Here is a 12,839-nt window from a genome sequence, read left to right as displayed (position 1 = left end):
TGAAATATTATGGCCAAAGTCTATTTTTTCATTCTATCAGCAACTTAGGTAACAGACTGCTTAGATGCTTTAAGCAGAGAAGCATTTAGGATAACATTGAAAACTTTATTGATGGGGAATGCAAAGAAGCCCAGTGTAACAGAAGGATCTCCAAAGCTATCAGTATCCCTATTTCATTGGTGTGTCTGAAATTGGCTTTAAACTCTTCAAAACCCACACAGCTGGAGTGAGTGGCAGCAACACATTCTTGGTACCTGTGATCTGGTTAGAAAAGAGCACAAAAGCCTCCCAGGAAACTTTAATGAATAGAAGCTGTTCTAGTATCCAAAGTAACATTCTTCCTCAATCAGTCTTCATTTTCACATTTATGCTTTCCTCTATTTAATGAGAAAATTGGCTGTAACATTTGTTCATGTGACAGTAATTGTAGTTAAGTAATTAATTGTTCATGGAGTGCTTTGAATATCCTACGAATGGAAACAATGTTGGAGAATTACAAGTTTTCCCTTTCTTTACCTTCAATCACCTCAAGGTTCTTTATTATTCATTTCCAGTAAGGAAAAAATAGTATTATTGTTCTTTTAGGTGTATATTCTATTTATAGAGATCCATAATTCAATACCTTTTCTTAAGTAAATTATGTAAACTGAAGATACTATGCCCAATACACAATCTTTTGATGTCAGTGGTGATACTGAATGCCATCTTATACTGTTATGGCATTGGTAGGACAGACGTTAAGCAAGTCCTTGGCTAAAAATATTTAAGTCTTAAGCCAGTCAAGACTCCAGACGACGCATATTTAACTCCCTATTTGCATTACTGAAGGCCTTTAGTAAACCACAACTTAATCTTTATGAAATTTTAAACATATTCTTTAATGGTATCTGTTCCAAGGACATACTGTATTTTCATGAGACTTCATTCTTTTTTATTATTAGATTCTCATCTTTTGAAATTCAGAGGACACCCTTTTTTCACATATTTCACCAAGAATCATCATCCTGAAATATATAAACGAAGATTTTAAAAATCTGTTTTAATTATTGGTGAAGGCAAAGTACTGAGACCATTGAAGGAATTACATATAGTTATGCATGCTATGAATAATATTATATTTTTATTCCTATTAATTGTAAGCAAATAGGTTTCAATTTCAAACAAGAGAAAGTCTGCAGCTGCTGGAAATCCGAGCAACACACACAAAAAGCTGGAGGAACTTAGCAGGCCAGGCAGCATCTATGAAAAGAAATACAGTTGACGGTTTGGGCTGAAACCCTTCAGCGGAACTCTCTCCAGTCCTGTCAGCATTGGCAGTCCGAAGGAGATGCACCAGGCTAATTCCTGAGAAGCAGTTGTCCATCAAGAGAGGTGGCAAACCTATAAACATACATGCCAAAGATGGCACATGCAAAAACGCTGTTTGCAAAAATGATTTTTTTTTACAACAGAAGAACAGTGAGATGGTTGCGAGAACACGTGAGGTTGGATAATACCTTTTTGAATCCTCACAGACCTGGTGTACACATCAGTATTTGGATAGTAAACTGCTGTGCCAGTTGGTGTTGGCTTCATTCTGCTTATATTTTTTCTTGTTGTTTGTGAGTGAACACTAGATATTCAATAATGATAAATACTGTATGTGGTTTAGCATTTCCATATTTACTTTTAATACTGAAAATTTTACTTCTATTAGTAAATTATGTTATTTGAGAGTATCGATGAGATATTTAAACGTATGTCAAACCTTTTTATCTTGTTCAGAATGCCACATACATATGAAAGAAACAAAAATGTTCAAATCAAATTCAAGTTCAACTGTCATTCAACCACACATGAATACAGCTAAATGAAACAATGTTACTCCAGGGTCAAGGGACAAAACACAATACCAACAGTCATACACAGCACAAAGTCACGTATAAGATAGCACTAAAATACAGTCACACAAAAATATTCTTAAGCGCCTGAATCTGTTAATGTTGCAGCAGTCTACAGTTGTACACAATCCAGCTTGTCTTCTTCCGAGTGAACATTCGGGGGGGGGGGGGGGGGGGGGGAGCAACACTGACTCCAGCTTGGACGTTGTGCCCCACTGCTTCCGTCATTTCAGATTTCAGTGGAGTGCCTGATGCCAACACCTCCCCCTGGGTGGCTGCATATAGGTGATACCGTGCCTTGAGGCCTAGCCTTCATAGAGACCTAAGCAACTTCAATAAACCAAAGAATTAGACTTGAAATATTTCACACCACCAATGTCCGAAAGGTTCTTGCAATCACAGAGAAAAGTGACTAAGATGATCTCTCGTTGTTAGACTGCACACCTCCTTCGTGCATCGATGCCTCATAGGCAGCATCATAGTTCACACTGTCCGGCTCCTTCAGTTTCTCTGCCAATGAGCACTGGTAGACCTGCAGTATCTAAGTTCTTAATGTCCAGCAGGATCTTGCGATTGTAAAAACATACATTAAAAAAAGACAGTAACACCTTTGGTTGACTCTGAAGAAGCTGCTGGATCTGAGCATGCTGCCATCTCACCAGAAGCCTGGAAAAATGATGGGGGAGGCAGCAGCAACTTTCAAGAGTGGTAGAGTGGAAGATTTGGCATGATTAAGAATTGTGATAAAGCATTATGTACGTATTCTGAAACAGTGGTGTACTGGACTTCCTCCATAAAGTGGCTTTATGAAACTGTTCATAAATGGCTTTACAATCAAAGTGGGTGAAAACAAAAATAACACAATTCTTGTGAATTGAAGAACCAAAAAAAAAGCAGTCAAATATTTTTATGGCATTTTATTTCCGGGTAGTTCCAATTTAGTTGCTGCTGGTTTTGAGGTCTAAAAGATTATTGTTCAATATGGAAAACCACTTAGTGATGGGGAATATGTTAAAGGATCAGAGGTAGAGTGTGCTCCTTTCATTTTTGATGGTCTTCCAGAAAAAGGAAAATTATTAAGTACATGAAGGATTTACCAATGAAAACAAACCCAGTAAAAGATAGAATATTAATGATGGGAACAAACATAGCAAAACAAGTAATAAAAATAGCATTTCATATAAATTTCTTTCCATTTGTCATGATAAGAGCACTGATGTTACATCATCAGCTAGGCTAGCCATTCTTGCTCGATTTTGTAGAGCTGATGAAATATGCTAAGAACAGGTTAACTTGGTGATGCAGCCGAAACACACCATAGCAGTCGAAATATGTAAGGCAGTAGTAAAAGAATTTTCTGATCAACAAGTTAACCTTTTAAAAATAGTTTCTGTGACAAATAATTGTGCACCCAGCATTTGGTAAGAGGTAGGCTTTGTCAATCTGTTTGCAAAATATGTTGGACATCCACTAATAGGTTTACATTGTATAGTACATAAGGCTTTGCGTGCAAAAGCTGGTGAGCTTGAAAAAGTGATGAAAATTGTATCGAGGTAATTATAAACACAAGAGATTCTGCAGGTACTGGAAATCCAGAGCAACACACACAAAATGCTGGAGGAACTCAACAGGTCAGGCAGCATCTATGGAGATGAATAAACAGTTAATGTTTCTGGCCAAGCTCCTACAACAGGATTCAAGAACCAAAATAATTAATTTTATTTCTGGATGAGCTTTGAAAAAAAAACTTGAGAATTTGCTAAGCAAGGTGAATTCAGTGTGCACAGGACTACATACGTACAACAATGTTTATTGGCTAAGCAGAAACTCTGTCCTTAAATGATGTAGAGTATTTGGATGAAATTTGACTGTTTTTGATGAATGAAAAAAATTCTTGTCAGGAATTCAATGATGTGTTTTTTTGCAGATTTCTCCTCATATTAAATGTCTTGAACACCAAATTACAGGGATCTGACAAAACATAATGTCACAAATATGAGAAAATCTGCAGATGCTGGAAATCTAAAGCAACACAAAATGCTGGAGAAACTCAGCAGACCAGGCAGCATTGAAGGAAAAATGTAAACAGTTGACATTTCGGGCTGAGACCCTTTTTCAGGATTGGAAGAAGATGAGAAGTCAGAGTAAAAGGGTTGGGGAGGGGAGAAAGAAATACAAGGTTACAAATAATAGCTGAAACCAAGAAAGGGGGAGGGGGTGAAGTAAAGAGCTGGGAAACACAATGCTGTTTGTTAATATAAAAGAATTTGAAATCAAACTGGAAGTATTTAAGAGAAGCCAAAAAATGTCCCCATATATTTCTCAAACCTTAAAAAAAAAACACACGGCAGCTACTGAAATTCCTGAAAAGCCTTCCAATACAGAGCCTTCCAATCTTGGGAGCATCATTGGTTCAAATACTGAATAATATTAAGATCTGAAGAAACTGCAAGGTTCTTCAAGTTTGCAGACAGTGTAACATTAGACAAATTTGGAAATATTGCAGTGGAGTGATTTTGACAATTTTGAAAAACAGTTGATTGATTTACAAAGCAACTCAATTTGGAGGCAACAATTTCTCAATTTATTGAGCTGAACTAAAAAATTTTGAAAAGATCAGTTAGTGACTGGATCAAAGCATAAAAATCATGACAGAGGTTCTGAAAATCTGGAATTACATTCCTGAAGCTTTTACCTGTCTGAAGATCTTGCACTGGCAATATTAATAATATTTTCATTAACATATTCATTTGAGTAATTGTTTTCAGTGTATTCCTATAATCCATTATAGGAGCAGAATTACTAGTGATTAAACTAGTGACAGATGTATAGGTCTCAAAACTAAATTCATGTGGATATAAAAGACTTGTCATTGTTGTGCAGCAACAAAACTCACTGAGAATAAAGAGTCTTATTTTCATTTCCTTGAGTTTTTGTGAAATTTCTTATGTTACACAAGACGAACAATAACAATACTATTTAGAGATGTTATTTTTCAATTGTCTTGTTACGTATTCGGGCAACAATAATATAGATGAGTTAGGCAAGGGGTTTTATAACGAATAACACGTTTATTAAACACTGATAACAAACCCCCTTCAAATGTAAACAAACCCAAACAATGGTCCGAGCTCAGCTGCTGACAGCTGGTCAGACAGTTCTTAATAGCTTTGCAGTCTCAAACAGTCTTTAAAGTAGTATTGAAAAAAAACCAGTTCTCCAAAGCGAATTGCCGAATGAAAACAGTATTTTAAAACGATATGCCGACAGTTCAAAAGCTCACGGTACTTTTAAAAGGAGAGACTTTTTAAAGCGATGTAAATTCTCTTCCACGTCGATTGTCCTTCGATTCCCAGCGTCGAACTCCCACGTCGAATTTTATTAAATATAACAACTTAAAGTGACTGACCTCTCTTCCACACTATTCTCAAACCCTTTCTGGTCATCCCAGGGGTCAACAGCGAGAATAGTCAACGAAATCCTTCCGAATGAGGATCACACAAGGTCGAAGTCAATCCATTGAAAATCGATTCTTCTCGATTTCCAGTTCCCAAACTTTTCTTCACTCTCCCTTAGCAAAGAAACCGTTGGCTCTGACCTTTTAAACTTTTGGCATTAACAAAACTTCATTTTTAACTAAACTGCGTCATCCCTTTAAATCACGCAGTGACATGAAGTCATCTTGGCAAATCCAGCCACGAACTGCCCCACCTGACAGAGTGGGTCTCCCTTTTATACCCTGTAGAAAAAACCTGTCACATGACCTCTACAGGCGGGAAAATGACATCACTCCACCATTACCTCATGTCCAGTATAACTTCAACCCCAGTCACGTGACAAGGGTACCACCGTCACGTGTCACGGGTACGTAACACCTCCCTCCAAAAAAAACATTTTTGGTCTATCAAGAACAAAAATTTTTAACAATTACTTACAAAAAAAAACAAATGTATAAATCATATAACATACACAATATACAATACAGTAGGAGTGTTACAATAAAAAAAAAACCACTCCAAAAAAAACCATTGTACATTCAACATCGAGATAGACAATCAGCAACCACATTATGTTTACCTTTAATATGAGTTATCACAATATTGTACTCTTGTAACATCAAACTCCAATTTAACAATCTTCTGTTTTTGTTTTTCATCTTACTCAGAAAAACTAACGGATTATGATCAGTGTAAACAATAAGTGGTTTTTGAGTTGTACCAACATATACCTCAAAATATTCCAAAGCCAAAACAAGAGATAACAATTCTTTCTCTATTGTTGAATAGTTTCTTTGATGCTTATTAAATTTCTTAGAAAAGTAAGCTACTGGATGATCAACCTCATCATCCTCATTCCTCTGCATCAATACTGCTCCCGCAGCTTCATCACTAGCATCTACAGCTAATGAAAAAGGTTTTTCAAAGTCAGGTGCCTTAAGCACAGGTTGTTCACATATCATTGTTTTCAATTTTTCAAATGCTTCCTGACAAAACACTGTCCATACAAACTTCACATTCTTCTGCAGAAGATTAGTTAATGGAAGGGCAACATTAGCAAAATTCTTACAAAATTTTCGATAATATCCTACCATTCCCAAAAACCTTCTGAGAGTTTTTTTCCCCGTCGGAGTGGGAATTTCTAAAATTGCCTGAACTTTTGCCTGAACAGGAGCTACCTTACCTTGACCTACAACATAACCAAGGTAAGTCACAGTAGCATGTCCAAATTCACTCTTGGCTAAATTAATAGTCAAGTTAGCTTTTGAAAGCTTTTCAAACAATTTCTCCACCGCAATAATATGTGCTTCCCAAGTATCATTTCCTGTCACTAAATCATCAATATAAGCATCAGTATCTTTCAATCCCTGAATCACAGAATTAATCATCCTCTGAAAAGTACCTGGCGCATTCTTCATCCCAAATGGAAGAACATTATACTCATATAACCCAGATGGAGTTACAAATGCAGAAATCTCTCTACCTCTGTCCGTTAGTGGAACACACCAATACCCTTTCAATAAATCAATCTTTGTAAGGAACTTTGCTTTTCCAACCTTATCTACACAATCATCTACTCTAGGAATTGGATATGCATCTGTTTTCGTTACAGCATTCACCTTTCTATAGTCCGTACAAAACCTAATACTACCATCAGGTTTTGGCACCATAACACATGGCGAACTCCAATTCGAGTTAGAATGTCTAATAATATCATTCTCTAACATGTATTCAATTTCTTTCTCAGCAAGTTCACATTTTTCCATGTTCATCCTATATGGATGTTGTTTAATAGGTTTGGCATCTCCAACATCTACATCATGTGAAGCTATAGTAGTCCTTCTCGGAACATCTGGAAACAAATCCTTATACTTAAAAATCAATTCCTTCATCTGTTGTTTCTGCTCTAGCTGTAAATGTGCTAATTTCTCATCCATATTTTCCAAAATAGTCGAATTAGGTAATCTAACAGAAACAATGTTAGATTCAGAATGAAAGTCAGATGAATCATCTATCATGTTCCCAGTTAAATCCAACTCATTCTCACTAACCACAACAGTCACAGTATCAGATTGTTTCTCAAAATATGGTTTAATCATATTTATGTGGCAAAGTTGTGTTGACCTTCTACGATCTGGAGTTTTTATTACATAATCCACATCATTAACTCTAGACACAATTTCATAAGGTCCATGAAATCTAGCTTGTAAAGGATTTATCTGCACTGGGAAAAAAACCAACACCTTATCTCCAGGCTTAAACATCCTCATCCTAGCTTCCTTATCATACCAAGTCTTCATTTTCTCCTGAGCCAACTTTAAATTTTCCTTGGCTAAGCTACAAGCTTTATGTAACCTGTCCTTAAATTTCAAAACATAGTCCAACAAATTAGTATGCACTTCCTTACTAATCCACTGTTCCTTCAATAAAGCTAAAGGTCCTCTAACTCTATGCCCAAACACAAGTTCAAATGGACTAAACCCTAAAGATTCCTGTACCGATTCCCTTACTGCAAATAAAAGTAAGTTTATACTCTCATCCCAGTCACTTTCATTCTCCACACAATATGTCCTAATCATATTCTTGAGAGTAGAATGAAACCTCTCCAAAGCACCTTGCGATTCTGGATGGTATGCAGACGAAGTAATTTGCTTAGCTCCCAATTTATAAACTATCTGTTGAAACAATCCAGACATAAAATTACTACCTTGATCAGTTTGTATTTCCTTAGGCAATCCAAAATAAGTAAAGAATTTTATAAGAGCCTTCGTCACAGTTTTAGCTTTTATATTCCTAAGTGGTACTGCCTCTGGAAACCTAGACGAAGTACACATGATAGTCAACAAATACTGATAACCAGTTTTTGTCTTTGGTAATGGACCAACACAATCTACAATAACTTTAGAAAACGGTTCACCGAATGCTGGAATAGGTTGTAATGGAGCTACTGGTGTAACCTGATTTGGTTTACCCACAATTTGACAAGTATGGCACGTCTTACAAAACATCGCCACATCATTTCTTAAACCAGGCCAGTAAAAATGTTTTAAAATCTTGTCCACAGTTTTCCTTACCCCTTGATGTCCACCTAAAGGCACACTATGAGCTAAAGTCAAAATCTCATTCCGATAAACTTTAGGAACAACTACCTGGTAAACAACATTCCATTCCTCACTTGCAAGAATTGTAGGCGACCTCCACTTCCTCATCAACACTCCTTTTTCCAAATAATATCCTACTGACACCTTCTCAATTTCACTACCTAGTAAAGCTTGTTCCCTTAATTTTATAATCTCAGGATCTCTATTCTGCTCTGCTATCATCTCCTTCCGAGACAAAGATAAATCTTCATAGTCAGTCTTACTCCCAGAATCTTGTTCAAACAACGAAGGTAAGAAAGTTTCCGACACATCTTCAAAACTCAAATCCTGAGTTGAACAGTCATGAGTAACAACCTCATTCTGCACATCAATTTTTTTAGCCATAGCTCTAGTCACAACACAGGAAGAATCTGTGTTAGAATTCACCTCAGGTACCTCTGATTCCATTGTTAAATGCACTTCAGGAAAAACTTGTCCACCTGCCAAGTCATTACCTAACAATAAAGAAATACCCTTCACAGGTAAGCTATGCTGTAGTCCTACCTTAACAAATCCTGTAACTAACCCTGACTTTAAATTTACTTCATGTAAACGTACAGGCATAAAATCACTTCCAACACCTCTTATGTAATTTACCTCACCAGTATCACTCTCTTCATTAAACTTCAACACACTATCCAACATCAGTGATTGAGAAGCTCCAGTATCCCTAAGAATTTTTATTGGCACCAGAGTAGATCCTCCTTTCAAGGATACAAACCCTTCAGTTATAAAATGATCATATCCCTTTCTAACTTTGTCAGACTCTAACAAATCCTCATTTGTGTTTACCAAACCCTGTAACTTTACAGGTGCTTCAGTATGTTGCACACAAGCATCCGGAACTGCTTCCTTCTCTTTCTTTTTCAATTTGAAACAGTTAGCTATTACATGGCCAGGCTTCTTACAATAGTTACAAATAAGACCAAACTGTCTTTCCTTCACAGGTTTTCCTTCCTCCTTACCTCTCTCATTAACCTCTGATTTAATTTCTGATTTACCTTGAGTCTCCATATTATTTTTCCTCTTAAAAATTCTACCCTGAGGAAATTTATTCTTATGGATTAAAACATACTCATCAGCTAATCTAGCACAGTCCTGCAATTTATCAGTATCCCTCTCATTTAAGTAGGTCCTTACTTCAACAGGAATGCTTCTTTTAAATTCCTCCATCAAAATCAGCTCTTTCAAAGTCTCATAGTCCTCATTTACATTTTTAGAAGAAACCCATCTCTCAAAACACATAGCTTTATCATAGGCAAATTCCACATAAGTCTTTTCCACAGACTTTTTCAAACTCCTGAATCTTTCCCTGTACGCTTCTGGGACCAACTCATACGATTTGAGAATATTTTCCTTCACAATATCATAATCTAATGCTTGCGCAGCAGTTAAAGCTGTGTAAACCCGTTGTGCCTTGCCTTTAATCACACTCTGTAATAACACTGACCATTTATCTTTCGGCCACTCTGACATCCGAGCAATAGTTTCAAAATGTTGAAAATATCTCTCCACTTCTGTTTCACTAAATGGAGGGACCAATTTAATTTCTTGGCTAGCAACAAACGGTTTTTTAGAATCAGCAGACTGTTCTACAGACCTTAATTTCTCCATTGCATATTCAAAATCTCTTTGCTTTTGTTCAATTTCCAATTTACACCTTTCTAACATCATTTGTTCAATTTGCAACTGCATCTCCAGATTACTTATTGGAAACGATTCTAAAATCGATTCTTCAAAATGACCCGAAGCCACAAAATGTGATGCGATCTTTCTCTGTATTACAGCTTTTGATGTAGTTGGCAAAATCCCTTTCAGATGCAACCGATTAGCAAGTTCAGAGACTTCAGTTTTTTTCGCCTTCGCTAACAAATCCGCGACTGGCGAATCCAGAAACTCATCAATATTCATCGTTGCCGAATACCACTCACAAGCCAATCAAACAAAAAAAAATCGAGCAATCCCCGTTAACAAAACACCGATTCAAAATTCAAAAAACTTTTTAAACTCAAATAATTCAATCCCGGACGTACCCCCATATTTATGTTACGTATTCGGGCAACAATAATATAGATGAGTTAGGCAAGGGGTTTTATAACGAATAACACGTTTATTAAACACTGATAACAAACCCCCTTCAAATGTAAACAAACCCAAACAATGGTCCGAGCTCAGCTGCTGACAGCTGGTCAGACAGTTCTTAATAGCTTTGCAGTCTCAAACAGTCTTTAAAGTAGTATTGAAAAAAAACCAGTTCTCCAAAGCGAATTGCCGAATGAAAACAGTATTTTAAAACGATATGCCGACAGTTCAAAAGCTCACGGTACTTTTAAAAGGAGAGACTTTTTAAAGCGATGTAAATTCTCTTCCACGTCGATTGTCCTTCGATTCCCAGCGTCGAACTCCCACGTCGAATTTTATTAAATATAACAACTTAAAGTGACTGACCTCTCTTCCACACTATTCTCAAACCCTTTCTGGTCATCCCAGGGGTCAACAGCGAGAATAGTCAACGAAATCCTTCCGAATGAGGATCACACAAGGTCGAAGTCAATCCATTGAAAATCGATTCTTCTCGATTTCCAGTTCCCAAACTTTTCTTCACTCTCCCTTAGCAAAGAAACCGTTGGCTCTGACCTTTTAAACTTTTGGCATTAACAAAACTTCATTTTTAACTAAACTGCGTCATCCCTTTAAATCACGCAGTGACATGAAGTCATCTTGGCAAATCCAGCCACGAACTGCCCCACCTGACAGAGTGGGTCTCCCTTTTATACCCTGTAGAAAAAACCTGTCACATGACCTCTACAGGCGGGAAAATGACATCACTCCACCATTACCTCATGTCCAGTATAACTTCAACCCCAGTCACGTGACAAGGGTACCACCGTCACGTGTCACGGGTACGTAACAGTCTTAAAAGATTAATATTTTGAACAGGTTTTCTAAAATGCTTCATTTATTTCAATCTGTTTCTATTTTATCTTTATCAATAGAAATACAATGAATACATGTAAATAAGCAACATGATTCATCCTTTTTTCCTTAAAAAGTCCATGGCTATTGTTACTACTGCTAAATTAATTACCATCTCTGCTCAAAATTACTTGGTACATGAAAGAACAGAATTTCTTTAGAAGATTATCGCCAATTTGGGCACGTACTCAAAAAAAGGTTTGTCACTCCTGGGCTAGACGGAGTTTGTTTTCCTTGGAGTATACAAGGAGGACTGCAGGTTTTTGTACCTTAGACACAAGAAAGGCCGCAGAGGCTGGAAATCCAAAGATCCTTGTATCTCAAGAAGGCGTGACAGAGTAGATGTTGAGATGTTTTTACTCGTAGAAAAGTTATAAATAAGGGATATTGCTACAAAATTAAGGGCTAAGTACATAAAAATTCACCTATCCAAGTAGTGAATCTCTGGAGCTCTCTAGCTTAGAAATCGATGAAGACACACTGTAAAGATGATTATTTTAAAGATCATTGAGTGTTATTAAGAGCTGGAACTGAAAAGGCGAGACTAGCAGTTTTACTTGACTAGGCCTGAGGAGCCAAATATTTACCTCGTGTTCTTACTGGAGCCGGGCCATGAAGTATATGGTGAAAGTCAGGCAGATCACGCACGGTATTTTGGTCATGAAGGGGTGGAATAGACAAACGATAGCAGCGTTAGGAAGCTGTCGCGGGAAGGCAGCATTGTGCAGTCAAACGGGGATCGGATCAAGCATTTGATTATGGGTCTGGCAATGAGATGACAGGGGCGTTTCATAATGATGGGAAGGCACCTACTTGAAGGAAGAGGGACAGTTCTAACTGGCCGAAAGCCCGACAAGAAATTCCACAGCAAGTCCATCCGGTGACGTCCAGCAGCTCACGGTGGGCGACAACGAATATTTGAGCCTAGTCTTCCTTCTCGGGGGGAAAATGACCCTCAATGTCCTCAACTTTGAACCGCTCCATTCTGCTTCCTCTTCACAATATGAAGACCGGAAGGTCCCCGTGCAAGATCCATAGACCTAACTATTCATCTCGTCTTGATAGCCTCCACTCATCATTACCGTCCCGCCCAACTCGGGATCACGTTTCTGGGCTAATGTTACGTTCTCCGTACCTGTCACTGCGCATTCTCTCGCTTCCGCCCGCACAACCGCGTCTTCAACTGTCAACGGAACGCGTCATCCATCCTCCGACCAATGGCAGGGTTCGGCTGCCCGGCACCTGCACGAATGGGTTGGGAGAACGCGTCCAATCACAGCCGCCGCGGGACGTGGTAGACGCGGAGGAGGCTTGAAGACCAATGGCGAGGGTGGGCGGCTGGTAAA

General features: G+C 37.8%; 1 long non-coding RNA gene across 1 annotated transcript; it reads right to left on the bottom strand.

Annotated features, from left to right (window-relative positions):
• Positions 1–853: 853 nt before the first annotated feature.
• Positions 854–12,813, bottom strand: LOC140728214 (uncharacterized). Its single transcript, XR_012099016.1, has 2 exons — positions 12,081–12,813; positions 854–1,004 (listed from the first exon to the last, which is right to left on the bottom strand). It is a non-coding gene; the product is annotated as an uncharacterized lncRNA (long non-coding RNA).
• Positions 12,814–12,839: the final 26 nt, after the last annotated feature.

Source organism: Hemitrygon akajei, chromosome 5 (genome assembly GCF_048418815.1).
Source record: "Hemitrygon akajei chromosome 5, sHemAka1.3, whole genome shotgun sequence".
NCBI lineage: Eukaryota > Metazoa > Chordata > Chondrichthyes > Myliobatiformes > Dasyatidae > Hemitrygon > Hemitrygon akajei.
The sequence above is the reverse complement of the archived record's forward strand: the minus strand, read 5'-3'. Positions and strand labels throughout refer to the sequence as shown.